Source organism: Canis lupus, chromosome 2 (genome assembly GCF_011100685.1).
Source record: "Canis lupus familiaris isolate Mischka breed German Shepherd chromosome 2, alternate assembly UU_Cfam_GSD_1.0, whole genome shotgun sequence".
Classification (NCBI taxonomy): Eukaryota; Metazoa; Chordata; class Mammalia; order Carnivora; family Canidae; genus Canis; species Canis lupus.
In genome coordinates, this window is record NC_049223.1 from 47,789,464 (window position 1) to 47,808,723 (window position 19,260).

The 19,260-nt window shown below is 41.3% G+C and overlaps 1 long non-coding RNA gene across 1 annotated transcript in view; it reads left to right on the forward strand.

Annotated features, from left to right (window-relative positions):
* Positions 1–1,161: 1,161 nt before the first annotated feature.
* The window catches only part of LOC119871111, a 28,782-nt gene continuing 10,683 nt past the window's right edge, over positions 1,162–19,260 (forward strand). The window contains exons 1-4 of the long non-coding RNA XR_005355598.1: positions 1,162–2,572; positions 5,395–5,612; positions 6,922–6,973; positions 18,794–18,933. This is a non-coding gene — a long non-coding RNA (uncharacterized LOC119871111). The remainder of the gene's footprint in view (positions 2,573–5,394; positions 5,613–6,921; positions 6,974–18,793; positions 18,934–19,260) is intronic.

The following is a 19,260-nucleotide window of genomic DNA, read 5'->3' on the forward strand; positions in this document are numbered from 1 at the left end:
ACTTCTAGCATTTTAAGTTTATGGTTTTTGTTTTGTTTTTAAATTTTTTATTTATTTGACAGTGAGAGAAAGAGCACAATCAGGGAGAGCAGCAGGCAGAGGGACAGGGAGAAGCAGGCTTCCTGCTGAGCAGGGAACCTGATGCGGGGCTCGATTCCTGGACTCTGGGATCATGACCTAAGCTGAAGGCAGATGCTTAAGCAACTGAGCCACCCAGATGCCCCAAGTTTATGTTTTATTTATACCAAAAATAGACTTTACTATTGTTTTACGTTGCTGGCTTTAATGGAAGCAAATTCATTGATAATATTTTCACTGAAGACATTAACTAGTTTTAAAAATACATAAAACCCTGTATATGGTTATACACAGTATATGGCGTTTATTCCTTTTGCCTCTGGCTTTGATGTGGCTCCACCAGCAGCCTCAAACAGTGTAGGGGCTCTGTAAATGGGAGCAGGACTCCAATAATATATGTTACACTTCAGCTCTCCTATCACAGCTCCTTTGGGAGGTAGCCTCTCTTTTCATAGAAAAATATCACTGTCAGGCTGACTTTTAGGATAATATCATAAAGGCCAATAAAGATAAGCTGTGTTCTCACACCGCCAGGCACAAATCAGGGTCATATGTCTGTGCATACTTCAGGGTTTTTCTGTGCCTTTCCATGCTTAGTTCCCTGCTTAAATAAGTTAATTACTTATCTCCTAAATACCTGAAAATTGAGGTTTTCTATAACTTTTCGGTGCACATTCTTTTAGCAAACATTGATTGAGAACCAGATCCCTACTAAATAAAGCAAATCATGTCTGGGTTTGTAGGTGAGTATATCCAATCTTATGTTTTTAGACTCCTAGTTGATTGTATGTTTTATTGTATATTTTATCATTAAAAAAGTGTGTGCAAAGCATCTTTTAGTACTGTCAAGGCTACTTAATAATACCTTATACTTTTATGATTTTCACTTACACCTGACATGAACGTCCTATGAAATAGGTAGATACTATCTTTTATACGAAATTAATTTATAATTTTATTTTATTTTTTAATTTTATTTTATTATTTTATTTTTATTTTATTTTATTTTTTATTTTATTTTATTAAGCGCCATGCCCAGCATGGAGCCCAATGTGGGCATGAACTTAAGACCCTGAGATCAAGACCTGAGTTGAGATAAAGGGTCAGATACTTAACCAATTGAGCCACCCAGGTGCCCCTATAAACTTGCATTTTTAAGGCTGGAGTTTATCTAGGGACCAGCCCTCTGGTTTTTCATAGGAGGAAAACAAGCCTCAGAGCAGTGAAGGTTCTTTCACTCAGTCATCCAGTGTGGTCATCCAGCTTGGTCATCCAGCTAAAATTAGAATTACACTCATGTCTCTAAGTCCAGTGCCCTTTCCACCCCTCCCAGTTGCCTCTTCTAATGACTACAAAGCCTAACAATGTAAGTGTTATTCAGACAGGCAGGTATAGACAAATAAAGCAAGAATGTAAGGTTGACTATGAGAAGGCCTAAAATTACCCAACTAATGTGAAATGATTTATCAAAGGAGAGGTGAATTTTCTGGAATGTGGAGTAATGAGGAATTACAGGGTTACTCAACCTTTATCACAGCACCAAGCTCTAGAAGGCCAAGGCCTGAAGGAGTGGGGAGATGTATAGATACCACACGACTGGGGTAGGAAGGTGGGCAGATTAAGCAGATGTCAGTGGTTGGCCAACTTGACCAAATGTTGAGTCACAAATCTGGCCAGAATCGGAATCAAGAAACAGACCAATGCCCAAGGTAGGTGGCACTGGAAAGACCTAGGAAAACTAGAAATAAAACACACTACATGATTTCTTTTAAAAAAAATATCTGGAGGAGAAGATGAAAATGTTATGGAGATAAAAATGCTGGTAATGGCTACACAGCAATGTAAATGTACTTACCACTGAACTTAAAATTCATTAAACTGTAAATTGTATTAGATGTATATTTTACCACAATTTAAAAAAATCATGATCCAATCATGATCCAGTAGTTCAGGTTGATCTTTCTCTTCCCCTCCCAAGCAAATCCTTCTATGTCAGAAAGAGTCAGAATATGTTAAAACGGTGGTTGGGGTAAAGATAGAAGACATCTACTGCCCTAAAGGAACATTTTGTAATTTTGTGGGTATTTTGGTTTGCACAGTGAATGGGATACAACTGGCCAGGATCCTGGGATTAGAAGAGTCCAGTAATATGTGGGTCGGGCAAGCAAAGAGCTTTTGGCTATCAGAGACAAGCTTTGAATGTCATTGCCAAGTGAGAACCATGTTTACAAAGATCTGAGCCTAACCTTATTTTTATTACAAGAAAAACAGTATTTTTGAATAGTTCTAAATGCACTGTTATTTCCTAGGAATGCCATTACCATATAAATGCAGGAAAGGTCGGATGTTGTTTCACTTATAACTTCACCCAGCAGTCTGTACCATTTTGGAAGATCACCTCACCAATGGTGATACCACATGTGGTATTTGAGCCATTAACACATTCCAGTGTCAATCTGCATTTCTAGCTGCCACAGTCACAATGATTCTACATGTGAGTGCAAGAATCTGGCTACAGTGCTTGCTTCTTTATCATAAGTAATTTTCCTAAGTTCTCCTTTATGTTATATTAAGGTCACCATCTTTTACAATTATGTGTGGGGTTAGGTTATGCTATCCTTTTTATTGTAGAAAAGAAAATATTTGCAATAGGAAAGGGGTTGAAACTGTTGAGACATACCTACATCCAGCAAAGATTTTATGGTGTTCACAACTCTGGGTGCTTTTCCAAACACTTTGGGGGAATCCATGCATTCTATTGTCTGGACGGAGACCATGCCTCTATCACTGGCCTGCTATATTCATTTTGCTCTGGTATCAAGAATCTAGCCTTGTCCAGACAAGCCAGAAATATCTCCTCCAAATCCTCTGCAGCATCTTCACGGGGGAAGAAGAATTTCAGCTGTTTGACTACTAGAGGCCTGACAAGGGCACCTAGCAGAGAGTGTAGTCAGTAGGAATTCTGAGGAAGGGGCAATGATCTGTCAAAAAAGGAAGAGTCTAGGTGCCTAGGTGGTTCAGTCAGTTAAGCATCCGGCTCTTGATCTCAGCTCAGGTCTTGGTCTCAGGTTGTGAGTTCAAGCCCTGTGTTGGGCTCCATGCCCATGTGGAGCCTAGTTAAAAAGGGGGGGGGGTAGGAAGTCTATAAGATGTGTTCTAGCCCCAAGCGCTCCTTCTAAATAAGAAAAAAAATATTTTTAAATGTATGTATAGGACTCCTTGTATACAATCAAAAGGAAGTTGAACTTAACTAGGGTTGCAGTTATTTACAAGGCTGATCAATTCCTAGGTCATTTTGGATAGTTGATCACATTCAATGCTCCTTAGAGAGACGTTGATAAAGTCATTAAAGCAAAGGAATCCCATTAGGAAATATGGTCTCTGTTCTCCCTGAAAATAGAGGGTGATTCAACTCAAAAATAGTTTTCATTCCACTTCCTCTCTAATAGCCCCACCAATTTCCTGTATAATTATTTTCCTCTAATAGGCGCTTACATCCATTGGTTCTCATACCTGAGAACCAGAGAACATTATCTATTTCTTTCAGAGCATTTTAAAAACAACTGTTCTTTGCACAACCATTTTATTAAAACATCGCATGCCCAAACTTGATTTCATAATCTAAATTGGACAATGAAAAAGCCAAAGATTAATTAGTAAATTTAAATTCTAATTACTGTATCATTATGTTGTTTATACCAGTAAAAAAATTACAAACGACCCAAATGGCCACAGCAGGAACACAGCAGTTCCGTAAGATACAGCACATTCATAAATGTAATACCATGCAGTTTCCAAAATGATCTTGTAGAATTATTAATGTTATTGAAAAATGGGTTAATATAGAGTCACGAGAATATTACTCAAGGTTTTAGGAAAAAAGTGCTCATACATATTTATATATGTATATACACATACATGCTGGGGGGAAAACTGGATATATAAGGCAAAATGTGACAAGTCAACTTAAGATTGTATTTGGGTAACCACTATTTATTTATTTATTTATTTATTTATTTATTTATTTATTGCTTACCTGTATTTTCTAAATTTACTGCAACTATAATACTTTTGTAATAAAAATGGTAAGCCCTATCAAAATAAATAAATACATTTAACTTTTTTTTTTAAGATTTTATTTATTTATTCATAGAGACACAGAGAGAGAGAGAGGCAGAGACACAGGCAGAGGGAGAAGCAGGCTCCATGTAGGGAGCCGGACGTGGGACTCGATCCCAGGTCTCCAGGATTATGCCCCGGGCTAAAGGCAGCGCTAAACCGCTGAGCCACCCGGGCTGCCCACATTTAACTTTTATTGACCACCAGTATTTTCTCTGAGGCTGCTGTATTTTTCATAAGGCTACAGTACACTAAGCAACTAGACAGAAAAGGAAGGCACAAGAGCTAGGATCCTTTTCTTGGCAATCCTTCTCTGAATTCATCACCCTCAAGCTCCAAACTGCCACTTCTCTAGGATCCCTTTTTCCTGAGCCATCACCCAGCTAGCTGCTCAAATCAGAGTTTGTCTCCTTTCCTCCCAAATCCTGCCACCGCCTTCTGTTTAATGGTTTCTTCAAAATTGCCCCTGGTTAGAACTAACCCCCTCCTTTCCCATTCCTACCTCCCACTTGCCGTGGGACGACCCGCAAGCCTCCCTGCCTCCAGAGGAGTCCTGACCCAGACTTTCCACACCGCTGTCCCTTTCTTTTCAAATTCCCATCTGATCATGTCACTCCACTGAACTAAGCTCATTCCATAGCTCCCACCTCCTTCAGGTGATGGGGTCTCAAGGGCCCTCAGAGCTGGCCCTCGGCTACCTCTGCAGCCCCTATCTCACGGCTCCTCTTAGTGCTCTCATAACGAGCTAATTACTATCCTTCCAACATGCTAAGCCCTCTCCTAGCCCCCTTCCTTATAATATATGTGCGTTCTCATTTGAACCACCTTTCCCAGTTCCCTTTAGCAGGTCACTCTTTAGTCCTTCAAAATGCACAGCCCTCCTTACCTACCCTGGGAAGCACCTGTGGGCCACAAGCACATCTCTTATGCCAGAAATCACAGGCCCTGGAGTCCATCCAGCCTGGTTCTGTTCTGTTGCCCCTGCCTTGCAAGACTGCATGCTTTGGGCAAGGTGTTTTAGCCACTAAGGCTCAGCTTCCTCATCAATGAATGAGGATTAAATACACCCTTGTAAGGCACTCCTGAGATCAAGTAGGACCATCGATGTAAAAAATAAGTTCACTCCATATTTTAGCTAATTTTCTTTATATTCTGCTTTGTATGTTTCTTTTTTCTTTTGTTTTTCTGTGCACCCAGGGTCCTCCCTGGCATGCTGTCATTCTCGTGGGGCTGTACCCGGTTGGGTGTGAGGGCAGGGGCTGAGATGAGACCTCCAGAGCCGCCCAGCAATCCTGGTCCGCAGATCTGCCTCCATGTCAGGGACGGTGGTCCAGCCCTCATGTGATTTGACCGACCTCCTGGAATCCTTCCCTTCTGCCACCCTGCAGAGATCCTGTCACCTGAGCTTGCTGAAGGTGAGTTACTTTGTAGGGAATGTTGATCAACCTCCCCTTTTTTGGTATTCTCTGCTCACCTTTCTGTTGGGTCCAGGTGTATGTATGTGTGTGTTTTAAGATTTTATTTATTTATTCATGAGACACAGAGAGAAAGAGAGGCAGAGACACAGGCAGAGGGAGAAGCAGGCTCCATGCAGGGAGCGCAACATGGGACTCTATCCTGAGTCTCCAGGATCTCCTGGGCCGAATGCGGTGCTAAACCACTGAGCCACCCGGGCTGCCCCAGGTTTTTTTTACTTATATTGATCTGAAGATTTTTTTCCTTAACTTCTATTACCAGAGCCACGTGGCCCCTGGGCTGGCCCCCCAACACGGGGGCCTTGGCCAGCAAGGTGCCAAGCTCCAGCTGCACAGTGCGGCTGCGGCTGGGCCTGCACCAGCCCGGGCATAGCGCTCAGCAGCCAACGGTGGGCCCCAGCCAGTGGGCCTGCAGCCAAGCCGCCACCAGGCCCCACCGGCCTGGCCCTGGTGAGGGAGGCCCAGTGGCTGAGCCCCGGGTTCCCAGGGTGGTGATAGAGTGGGTAAGCCAGATTTCATTCAGGATGAATGAAATTTAGAATTTTCTAAAAATTCTATAAGCTAATCCTTTGTTGGTTATTTTCACTGTGAATACTTGTTTCCTAGTCTGGCATTTGTCGTTTAATTTTTTTCCTATTTGTTCCTTGCTCATACAGAGTCTCCAGCTGATTTTATATATTAATTTTCTACCTAGCAACTGTGCCTTAATGTACTTATTAATTATAATTGCTTTTGGCTTATGATGGATTTTCTATGTATATAATAATGTCCCCCACATATAATGACAGTTTTATTGCTTCGAAGTTGATCTTTGTACTGTCCTTTCCTTCTTGTTGTTTTATTTCCTTTTTTTTTTTTTTTAAGATTTTATTTACTTATTCATGAGACAGAGAAAGGCAGAGACACAGGGAGAGGGAGAAGCAGGCTCCATGCAGGGAGCCCGACATGGGACTCGATCCCGGGTCTCCAGGATCACACCCTGGGCTGAAGGCGGTGCTAAACCACTGGGCCACCCTGGCTGCCCTTGTTGTTTTATTTCCCATATGATCTCTCAACTACAATATTGAATGGAAAAGGTAAAAACTGGGTTTAGTTTGCTGGAGAAAAGCTTTCAGTAAATGAATATTAATTATATTGTTTTGTTTAAGTTCATGTTAGACAATCTTAAGATAAAAGAAGTTGCTTTATTTTTTATTCCAATTTTTTTTAATTGAAGTGAAATTAACATACAATGTTATATTGGTTTCAGGTGTACAACATAGTGAGTCAGCACTTCTATGGCTAATTCAGCGCTCATCACAGTAAGTGACATCCTCACATTACGACAATTTACTACTCACTCTGTTCCCCATGCTATACTTTTCATCTCAGTGACTTAGCTCTTATCTCTTAATCCCCTTTACCTATGTCACCTATCCCTCCCATCCACCTCCCCTCTGGAAACCACCAGTTTGTTCTCTATATTTAGGAGTCTGTTTTTTGGACTATTTCTTTGTTGTTCTGTTTTTTAGATTCCCCAGATGAATGAAATCATATGGCGTTCATTTGTCTTTTTCTGACTTATTTCACATAGCATAGTATCCTCCAGGTCCATCCATGTTGTCCCAAATGACAAGATCTCATTTTTTAATGGCTCAGTAATACTCTATTGTTCTATACACATTTTCTTTATCTATTCTTCTATCGATGAACACTTGGGCCACTTCCATAACTTGTATATTATAAATAATGCTGCTATAAACATACAGGTGCAAGTAACTTTTTGAATTAGTGTTTTTGTTTTCCTTGGGCAAATACCCAGTAGTGGAATTACTGGGTCATATGATATTTCTATTTTTAAATTTTTTTGAGGAACCTGTGTACTGTTTTCCACAGTGGCTGTACTGATTTTCATTTCCACCAAAAACCCACAAGGGTTCCTTTTTCTCCACATCCTCACTGACTCCTGTTATTTCTTGTCATTTTGATTCTAGTCAGTCCAACCTATCTAAGGTGATATCTCCTTGTGGTTTTGATTTGCATTTCCCTGATGACTAGTGATGTCAAGCATCTTTCCATGTGTCTGTTGACCATTGTATGTCTTCTTTGGAGAAATGTCAGTTCAGGTCTTCTGCCCATTTTTGACCAGATTATTTAGGGGTTTTGTGCCATTGAGTTGTGTAAAATTCTTTTGTATTTTGGATATTAACCTCTCATCCAATAGATCATTTACAAATATCTTCACCCATTCAGTAGCCTACCTTTGTGTTTTATTGATGGGTTCCTTACTGTGCAAAAGCTTTTTATTTTGGTGTAATCCCAATAGTTTATTTTTGCTTTTGTTTCCCTTGCCTGAGGGGACATATCTAGAAAAATGTTGCTACAGCCTATGTCAGAGAGATTACTGCCATGTTTTATCCTAGGAGTTTTATGGTTTCAAGTCACACATTTAGGTCTTTAATTCATTTTGAGTTTGTTTTTGTGTATGGTGTAAAACAAAGTTGTCCATTTTTATTCTTTGGCATGTAGCTGCCCAGTTTTCCCATCACCATTTATTGAAGAGACTTTTTTTTCTCCATTGTATATTCTTGCCTTCTCTTTGTAGATCAATTGACCTTATAAGCGTGGGTTTATTTCTGGGCTTTGCTCTGCATGTTTCTTAAGCTAACCACCATGTTTCTTTTTTTTTTTTTTTTTAGACATGCAGCAGGATGGACATAAGTAAATGGATATATAGTTAAACTTTTGCTCACCTTCCAGAAATCAGATTCTGTTACTGCCTGTAGAAAGTTTTCCTTAACCAGCTCCTCCTTTGTCCTGAGTCTCATTTAGATAATCTTGTACGTACTCACATATTATCTGCTCCTCTCTATGATTGTGGGTCAAAATCATGACTTCCTTCTTTGGCTCCTTTTTTTCATTTCCTTTCCTCAAGAGAAGGGACCCTGTCCTACCATCAGTAGATCCATAGGAATGCCTGACACATACTCAGCCCTCAGTAAATGTTTGCTTGAAGGAATGAGTAAATGACCACTTGCACTTTATGCCTCTTACAAATTAACTCCCTTTAGACGCTTCCATAGGTAATTGCCTGGGATAATTTTGGAATTTTTGAAAATCTCAGTAGGGTCACCAGCTCTCTCCCTGAAGGATGATGTGTTTCGCAATGACACCTCTGTTCTAATTCACCCCATTTACCCGAAGAAGCCCTGCCTCTTGTTTTTGCCATCGTCAAGTTGGCTTTGATTTCACTGCCACTGAAAACCTTTCATCTTCCATAAATCCATTCTTCAATTTTTCTAGCTTATTGTGATCTTTTATCCTTCAAACTTCTTAAACATCTAGGGACTATGCCATTAATCTGACAATCACCATTTTTTTTATATTGTTAGATTCAACCATTATTTAATGAGATGCCATTTAAGGAGCTATATTCTCTGTTTGCCACCCCCACCAACCCCCCAACTCACTGATACCCTCCGTCCACTTACTGGCCTCTCTCTGCTCTTGTTCCTAGAGAAGCCAGCACCTTCCAACTTTCTCACTAGGGCTTCTTTGCCTTCTGGCTTCCTTTTGGGTTCCACCCTCAGGAGACTCATGGTGGCAGGATAGGGAGGTAGGGAATTGCTTCTCATGCTTGGCCAGTCTGCATTGTTTGAGTCCTTCCAATACTGTGACTTCTCTAGGGTCACCTCGTTTCTAAGGCTCTACCTCTCAACTGTGCTCCCATAACACCATTTTCTCCCTTGGCCTTTTCAGTCCTGGGGCCTCGGTATCCTTCGTAGATTCTCCTGCCCTGCCCACACGTTGGTAAATAGTCTCTTCCTTAAGATCTCTCCAAAATCCCAGTTGAATGCATTGTTTCTTTGCCAGGAACTTGACTGATGCAGGAGCTTTCGGTTTAGCTGGAGACAAGGGTAACTTTATAAGTTATCATCCCAACCAGGACATTTTTGAAAGGGAAAGGGGTGCTGCTAATAATTATACCACGGCAACAGGCATCAAGCAGAGCTACCTCAGGCTACTTGGAATGGATGGGCATACTAGGAAAGTCAGACACATAAACAGATAACAGTTATAATGAAAAGATAAAACATTTCTAAAAGAGATAATATTTCAGGATAGCGTAAGATAAATGCCAAAGGGTGGAATAGACTTTTTAGTGCTCTAGCTGTGCCAAGAAAAGAGAGATCATTTCTCCTAGGGGAAGACAGCTGAGATCAGCATGATGCTCAGTACTCCTTCTCCAACTAAATGAAGTCACGCAATTCATGTGTGCTTGGCCCGTTTTGTAGATTTTCTCCAAGAAATTTCATTCCCAGTTTAGACCCACCTCCACCCTCACACATACACCCAGCATAACTCTTACTGTGCCTTTCTACTATTCTGGGTTTGTAGGGAAAACAGATTAATTTAAATTTTAGTCAATTCTTCCTTTTAAGAAACACCAATGCATTCCTGATTCAGCTGTAAATCACTGTCAGATATAAACTATTTTTAATTTTTTAAAACCATGGATTAGCTTCATTTTGCAAAGATATCTGAGAGGTGACTAATAAGCTTTACTTGGACGCTCAAGCATTCTTACTAATAATAGCATAAAGCCTAATAAGTAATCAAGAAGTCTTTTTTTTTTCAGTGTACGTATGTGTGTATATTTTGCCTCTCTAAACAAAGGATTTGACACCTAACAAATATCAAAAGCCTTGTCACCCTCAGCAGAGGAAATCCAGACTCACTGCTCCCCCACTTGTAGCTGATTCAAAACCACTTGGCAAGGAAGTGTTTCTAATCCTCATGTTGCCAGTAGAAGCAAGTTGCCATGAGCCCCAGTGTGTCACTTCAGGCTTGCCAAATCACCCCTTTGTTCAGGCATATCACGCAAATGAGATGGTTCATAAAAACACCAGCACCCCTACCTGGGTGCAGAGAGTACCGTATAGATTGGTATCAAGAGTAGCTTTTTTCCTACTTGCCAGCCAGCCTGTGCTGGTTAGGATTAGACCAGGGGAGAGTTGGGGAAGATTCAGAAAGTATCTTAGGGCACCAAGACCCACTGGGAACTGGAGATAAGCAGCACAGAAGTTTAAGGGAAATGATACAGATCAATGCAGACTAGTGGGAGAAAAGAGAGAAGCAAAGTCAGGGAAGAGATGTCGGAGATGCCGGTCACATGGGCAGCCTCTTATTCCACGCCAGCAAGCCATTAAGATCTGAAAGGAGCAGGGCGCCAGAGCAATTTCAGCAGGATGCAAGCTACAGGCATGAGACAAGCAAAAGCTGCAGTGTGCCTTTGATTGCGGAAAAACTAGAACTGACCCAAGTGGCTTTTCCAATCTAATCCATTTCAGGCCCGATTCAGAGTCTTCCAAGACACTTTGAGCCTCCTGCTCACCATATCACCAGGGACGGTCTGTGATGGATCTTCTCTCGATCCTGGTACACAGTACACGTAGTATTCTGTAGGAGGAAAGAGAGCACTGGAAACTCCCTGATGAGAATATTCTGGGTCCATATGGGGTGTAACATTCTGTCAGCCTGTGAATTTTAAAAACCACCCTAAGGCCCAAAACTAATCCTTCAATTATGGGCCATTGCCTGCTGTGCTTTGCATGCATTATGTGAAATGGATTATAACTAATTTTTCAAAGTCAGCAGATTGTTACTTACCCATATGTTGACAGTCAGTGTGAAGAGGCAGAGATTGTGTATCAGCTATTCCATGAAAAACACTACACCTACTCAGAAGTCTTCATTAGCAACACTGACACTGGCTTTTCCTTTTAAAATTATATTAGCATAATTTTATACTATATATAAAATTATCTGTAATTTACATACAAATATTTTGATGGCATGCTCTAGAGCTACAGAAATGTGTATTAAAATTCAAATAAATATTATATAAAATTATTTTATAAATGTATATTGTATGGAAATAATTTTATGTATAATGTGTATACATAATAAATACTATATATTATAAGATTATATAAATAGTTTTGTTATGATTTTTAAAGAAAAACTAGTGTAAATATTGCCAATCTGTGTGTGTGCGCGTGTGTTCAGTGTCTAACATTGATAAAAAACCTTTTCTAAAATGTGCCAAGGATGCACATGGCACAATGTCAATATGCGCATGTGCATTTTAGAAATCTACCATTATGATGATTTATAATGGGTAAGTAATTACATTTTTGTACAAGTCCATTTCTATTCATCGCACAAACCATGTTGTGAGACCTCCTTTGCAACAGGCACTATGCCCCATCCTGATAGAAACTCATGGAAGGTGGAACCCCTCTTCCCAGGAGTTTTGTGGACCCATTGGAGAGGACCGGGTCCTTCATGGTACAATAAATGCCCTGATAAGTATGTGCTCAGATGCCAGAGGAGGGGATTCTGGGAAGAACTTTGCAAAGATGGTGTCAGCAGGAGTTGAGTGTTAAAGGATGATGAAGAGCTCATTGAAGAGAGGATGAAGGGGGAACAGAAAGGATATTCATGCAGAGAGAAGCACGTCTTGCTCAGGCACATGGTTCTGTCTGATGCCTTTATGCCCCGGCCTCAGGATAGACCCTGAAGAATGACTGACAGCGAGACTAGATAGACAAGGTCCATTCATTAAGGGCCTTGCGTGCTAACCTATGAGCCATGAATGATTTTGAACAGTGACATAGCATGATCAGATGGTAGAGGGAAAAAATAAAAAGAGATGAGTTTAAGGAGAAGGGTTATAGGATGATACTGGAGACTTTAAGCCACCCATGGAAGAAGGGATAAGAGACAGTAGAAAGGAAGAGGTGAGATTAATCAAGCTGTTTAGAAGCAAGAATCTAAGGTCTTAGAGTTTGCTTGGATGTGGAGAATTAGAGGAAGAAATCTAGGTTGTCTCTCCAATTTCAGGCTAAGATTATGGGGTGAGCAGTGGTACAATTTGTGAATACAGGACTAATGGAGGATAAACAGACTGCTGTTGTTGGTTATTTTCATTTTGGGGTGTTGTCGGGGCAAAGACATAGAGATAAAACATTTCATCTGAGGTATTCCTGTTTGAGAAACTATGGCTCCGGAGCTCAGAGCAAGGTCTGCACTGTAAGCTCAAAAACTGGACTTGGCCAGCATGTGAGCAGATATGGAAGTATGTGATGATGTCACCTGGGAAAAGTCAAGAAAGAACGAAGGCCAAGGATCGAATCTTGATTCCACTACCATAAGGGTAAATAAGCACAGATTATAAAGGAATAGCAAAAAAAGTAGAAAGAAAAAGTGTGTTTTTTTCTTTGAAATGGAACGGGAAAAGGGGCTCAAGGAAAGAGGGACTTTTAGAGTGTCAGATACATCGAAGTCAAGAAAGATTTTTACAAACGGGAAAAGTGCTTAATGCTTTAGCAATGCATTTCAGTGTACAGAGAAAAAAATGAAGTTTCTGGCATATAGTTAATTGATGAACTTTACTGTGGCAGTTTAATACCGGAAGTCATCACTGGACTTCAACTCCATGTATAGTCTACTCTCAAAAAATGGAGAAAAAGGGATCCCTGGGTGGCGCAGCGGTTTGGCGCCTGCCTTTGGCCCAGGGCGCGATCCTGGAGACGCAGGATCGAATCCCACGTCGGGCTCTCGGTGCATGGAGCCTGCTTCTCTCTCTGCCTGTGTCTCTGCCTCTCTCTCTCTCTCCCTCTGTTACTATCATAAATAAATTTTTTAAAAAATGGAGAAAAAGATCACTCCCCTCAAAAAGTAGAACTGCTTTCAAGTGTTTGACTTTCCATGATGCCACCATTTGGGTTCTCTGGAAGCAGATTCTGATGAATGTTGAGACAGAGCTGGGTGTGAGATGTTTATGAGAGAGATCCAACACTGAGGAAGGAGAGGAAGGAGGTGGAGCAGAGGAAGGGCCAGAGCAGGCTAACGTGGCTGCGCCTTTGTACCCGCCTCACTCACTCACTCACTGGGTGTGCACCGCCCCTGGAAACCATGGAATCAGGAGGTGGTCTCTAGAGCTGCAGCAGACCCTGAAGGAGGGAACAGCTGTCCCTTCCCATAGTGGGCGACAGGGGGATCTGGGCAGCGCACATTTGTGTGAACCTCACAGGGCTTACAGCATCTTTGGCCAAATGTGTTCAGCAGACCCCCATCCAGTGATGATTACGGGTAGTTGAAGTAGCCAGCTATTTGCTCTCTGCTCCATACTTGCGTTATAAAGCCATTTCTCTGTCATTACAAACATGAAACCCTTTTTGATGATAAACATTAAATTATGCTCCTACATCATTGGTTATGTGGGTGTAAACACCTGGACTAGAAAAGAATTATATTTGCTTTGGGAATTGAGGGCTGGACATAGTTTATGTCTGAAGGAAAAGAAGAAAATAAATTGAAGCTTAAGACAAAAAAAGCAATTGAGCTGGTCCAATAATATCTCAAACAAAGTTTGGATTACTTAGGTTGAGAGGAACATCATTTATTAAATGCTGTGTAGAAGATGCTTTGTAATTGGACGGCCCTGAGAAAGTAGAGTGAAGCAATCATATTTGCTTCTGTATCGCATTTATACCATTTGACATCTCCTCCTTTGCAAAATAAATTTCCTCTGTGCCAGCTGTAATTAGGGGCTGAGATAAAGCCGCCTTAATATTCTGCATATTTGATCAGGGCTGCCAGCAGCTGTCGGATCACTGGCTCTGTTCTCATGTACAATGAAAACATCAAAGACATCTGTGGTTTGCCCTAAAATTAGTGCCAGAATTGCCCTTCTTTCCTTTATTGTGTAACCAGATTTGCTGTTTGCATAACTAACTAGGGAAGTTCCAGCCCCTGCCCCTGGAACTGTGAACAAGAATGACCAAGGAAAGCCTGGAAAGTGGCGGATAGGTCCTGTGCCCGGCATCAGGGTTCCACGGGTGGGTAGGGAGTCACACAGACCTGGAGTTCAGACCTTGTGACTTCAAGTTATTTAAATTCTCTCAGCCCCAGTGTCCTTTCTGGTAAAATGAGAATGTTGAGAGGCCCTATTTCACTGAGTTGTTTTGAAGGACAATGAGGATCCTGTAGGGAAGGTGCTCGGTGTATGCCCAGGGTTTGGCCTCCTCTTGCTAAGCAGTGCCGTCTTCATTCCCTTGTGTTGTGCCCTCTCGAAGAAATAATAACTGCGGTGGCTTTCAAATATTTATTCACTGGTAAGACAAAAGTGTGAGGAGAGCCCATTCACAAGAGTGTGAGAAGAGTCCATTAGGTTTGAAGTCGTGGATGCCACACAGGCGCATGCACACAACATACCGACCAGCAGTGCAGTGACAGGGCTCCAGGCTGTCCTCTCTCTGACGACCCCCACTGCTTTTGTTCTTTGTATACAGTGCCCTGGCATGTTTTCCGTTCCTCCTCCTGCCTCCTAAGATGTATATTTTCAGAAACATGCGCTGGCTCTCCTCCAGTTGCCCCCCCAAACCCCTCTGCTCTCCTGCTCTGTGTCCTGGAAGGCTGGCCTGAGTGGATGGTAGTACCAAGCCCCTTTCCTTCTGGTTTCCCACTGGGTCAGTGGGGAGCCTTGGCAGGCAGTAGGAGGAAGGGAGAGTGAGGCCGGGTTATTCTTCCCCTTGGCTCCCGCCTGGCTGAGCTGTCAGCATGGGTTGTGGCAGCCCTTACTCCTGGCCCCGTGAGGCCTAGAGGAGGTAACAGCTCCCAGTTGTCATTAACCCTGGGGACTTCCTCATCTCTTGTTCACTTCTTGAAACCCTGTTCACCCCTTTGTAAACAGTCGCTTAATTAAGCTTTTCTCAGTGACCCGGCTTGAGTATGCCATCTGTTTCCTGCCAGGCTCCCTCAGGTTCCATCTCTTCTAACTCATTTTCTTCACCTGCACAACCAAGTGCTTGAGTTCCAAGTAGGCAAAGACTTTTTCATGGATAGGGCGAGTGGGGAATGTATAGGGAACTTGGTGACAATTGCTTCATAATTTTTTGTCCCATACAAGACATGAATAGAGATAATATAGATACATGTTTATGTCTACCAAGAGAATCTATAAGGGGTGCTTAATCCTGGGGAGTCAGGGGTGAGGTTGAAAGAGGAAGGGTGGCTTTTACTTCTTTCTTCATGTATACTCTTATGATTTTTTTTTAATTAGAGTATTTTTTAAAGATTTTTTTTGAAGATTTATTTATCTGAATGAGAGAGAGAACGCACATGCAAATATGGGGAGAGACAGAGGGAGAGAATCCTCAAGCAGACTCCCTGCTGAGCACAGAGCTCTATCTCACAACCCCAGGATCATGACCTGAGCGCAAAACCAAGAGTGGGATGCTTAACTGACTGAGCCACCCAGGTGCCCTTTGTGTGTGATTTTTTTTTTTTTTTTTTTTTTTTTTTTAGAGATATAGAGCACAAGCAGTGGGGAGCAGCAGAGGGAGAAGGAGAAAGAAATCTCCACTGGGTGTGGAGCTGGGCAGAGCTGATAGGAGCTGGACACAGGTCTCGGTCTCATTATCCTGGGATCATGACCTGAACCAATATCAAGAGTCAGATACTTAACTGAATGAGCCACCCAGGTGCCCCTGATTTTTATTTCTATAGGCGACAGGTACTACTTTGGCCTCTAAAAAGTGTATATTGATATATATAGATTATATATTATGTATATTTATCATATACAAAAATGATATATATTAAAATATTTTAAATACATATAAAATATAATTTACATATAATTTTTATAAATGTAATTTCTTTAAAAAATGAAGGAACAAATACAGATTCCAGGACCTTCCCCCAGAAACTCTGAGTCACCGGTTATCGAGTGGGGTCCCGGGATGAGAACACATAATGCGTTGGTGCAACCATTCTTGCAGAGACACCGTTCATTTGTGTACTTGTCCAACACATGAACTCCATTGATGTGGGCTGATGACCAGCCTAGGATCCACTCACCAACACTTGAAACCTGATGCTGAGCCCCAGCTCCTGGAAGAATGGGTGGCTTCTACTGATGGACATCAAAGTGCTTTAAGACCAGGGGCAGCCCTCTCCTGCTTGTCTCGATCTGTGCTGATTTGCTGCCACTTGGAGCTTCCGGCTGCTGTCTTCACTGCCTCTAGTACAAAAACCTGAATTTGGAGCTTGAAGTAGGGCTCTCCTAGGGATACTTGGATCCTGTCTATCTTCTTTCCTCACCCCATCCCCAAACCCTGCTTTGACTAATGCTGTTCAAATCCCCAATCTCTTGGCTTTGTTCTAGGTTTCTTCACTAGAACATTTGTCTGCCCCTCAATTTTTCTGATCTTGCTCATTTCAACGTTCCCTGAGCCCCAGCTTAGAAACTTCAGTAATTCTCCTGGACCTTCTCTTCAATATTTAAATAGCTTCTTTGCCATTAACCCTGTTATCAGGAGTCATCTAATCTGAATTTAACTTGATTTTCAATCTCTATTCGTATCTAACCTTTTTTTTTTTTCTTGAGTAGCTTCCATTTAGAAATACACTGGAATGTTTTCTTATTTTTCTTGCCTTAATGGCCATGATGTATAATGTCACTAGATCACCTCAGCCATTTCTACAACAGTCCTGTCTACCCTCCAACACTGACTCAACAACCTGACTTTTTTAATAAGCCATCTTATTTTGAACCACAGGTTATAATTTTAAAGTATTCATTGAAAATTGAATAAATAAGTGTGTGTGTGTGTGTGTGTGTGTGTGTGTATCCCCTAAGATCTCTTATTGTACAGTGAATTTTTTTTAATGGTAAATATTACATACATGGCTCTCTCCAAATTTCTAAGGGCTTCTGAAGCAAACTGAGGTTCTGTTGTTTTTTCTACTGGCACTCTCTGGCGCAGTTCTACTAGACTCTCTCTAAACAAGGGGGTGGGCAAGGAACCAATCACCTCGCTCCTAGTCAGTGATTCACCTGTAGAAGTTGCCTCATCACCTACAGAAGCTCAGACATCAGCTAATGAACTGAGGCCCCATTACTCTTTGGTCCAGCAGATTTGTATTCAATTATCTCTCCCTCCTACTCAGAAGCAAGCTTTGGTTACTCATTAATCTTAGGGGAATTTCCTTAGCGACACGCCGGGAAAGATTTCCTGGTTGTGTGGGCTGACAGCTATGGAAGCCCTACCAAGGGAAGTGATAAAAATCTCTTCCTGGAGTCTTCAGGAGAAGCAAAATCTCCTCATTGGAGATTGGGTCTCATTGAGAGGCAGTATGAGTTTGTAGTAACAGATGGACTGCTAATTTAAAATAAGCAGCAATCGACAGGAGTTAGTGATTCCTACATTCCACAGATGTTTTAAGCACAGATTTATGCTAACTGTATTCTCACCTTCTTCAAGCTTAATACATTTTCCCCTCGAGTTGCGATGCAGAATTCACCATTACAAGTAGTGGAAGCTGAACTTGTGCTTTAATATCTGAGAGTGGCCGATCTTCCTCTCCCATATAGTTCCAATATCGGGTAGTGCAAGCATTTTTGATGGGGGGTAGAATGTAGCCTGTGTCTTTTTCCTACTCAAGCTCCCTTCTGCTCAATCTCCATCCTTTTTGTATAGGAGAGAATGAGGAGGAACACAGCTTGCCCACATCTCTTATTAAAACAATCGGCTTTGACACAAGCATACTTCCCATACCTGTCTGTATAATATCACGCATTTTAACCAAATTATTGCCATCGTGTGAACACAGCTGAACATTACAACAATCCTTATCTTTGCCTGTGAAGTCAAGTATTTTTTTATTCTGATGTTTTACAGGCTTGCTTATGGTAACCCCATCAGCACCATGTATCAGTGCTCACGTAGAGCCATATCTCTGTGACTTTCTTATGAAGTTGGTTCTTTTAGTACGGGTGATTTTAAACTATTCAAGTGGGAAAAAAAAAGTTTTGTAATAGTTGATTTCCAAAAGCCAGGTAATTGCTGAGGAGAAGAATGAAGCCTCCAGTGCTGGAAACCGGAGCCCTATGTGAGCCTCCCAGGACCTTAACCAGAACTCCTTCAGGGCCCCAGCAGCAATATGTGGCTATATTTATGTGTTTTATGCTGAGAATTTTAATTTTAAGATTAACAGTCAGAATAATATTCAATTACTGAGCACCTTGTATATGCCAACCACCAAGGGCTTTACTTGTATCTTCTCATTAGGTCTCACTCAACCCCGTGGGAGAATATGAATAGCAACTCTAAATTACAATGAGGAAAGAGGAGCAGAAAGCTTGAATGACTGGCTCAAAATCACATGCAAAGGAGGAGTGGAGCCAAGATTTACACTACCCAACATCCACGTAAGCTTTTATTATCTCAGGGGAGCATTTGTGTACAGAAAAGTATATTTACAATTATATTTTTTCAATTCATTTACATTATATTTTCAAGTCAGTTCATTAAAATCTAACTTTAAAATCTATTTTTTGATACATTTCTGTATCATCTAGGAACAATCACTTTTACTTCTTTGCTTAATGCTCAAAGATCTCTTACATTTGACAGCTCACACTCTTGTAAATATTTAGCTCTTTATACATTTCATTAATCAGATTCTCTCAGACATCCTAAATTACCCTGACAAATACTCAAATCACCTGACAAGTCAGTATAAAAGAAAATCTTCT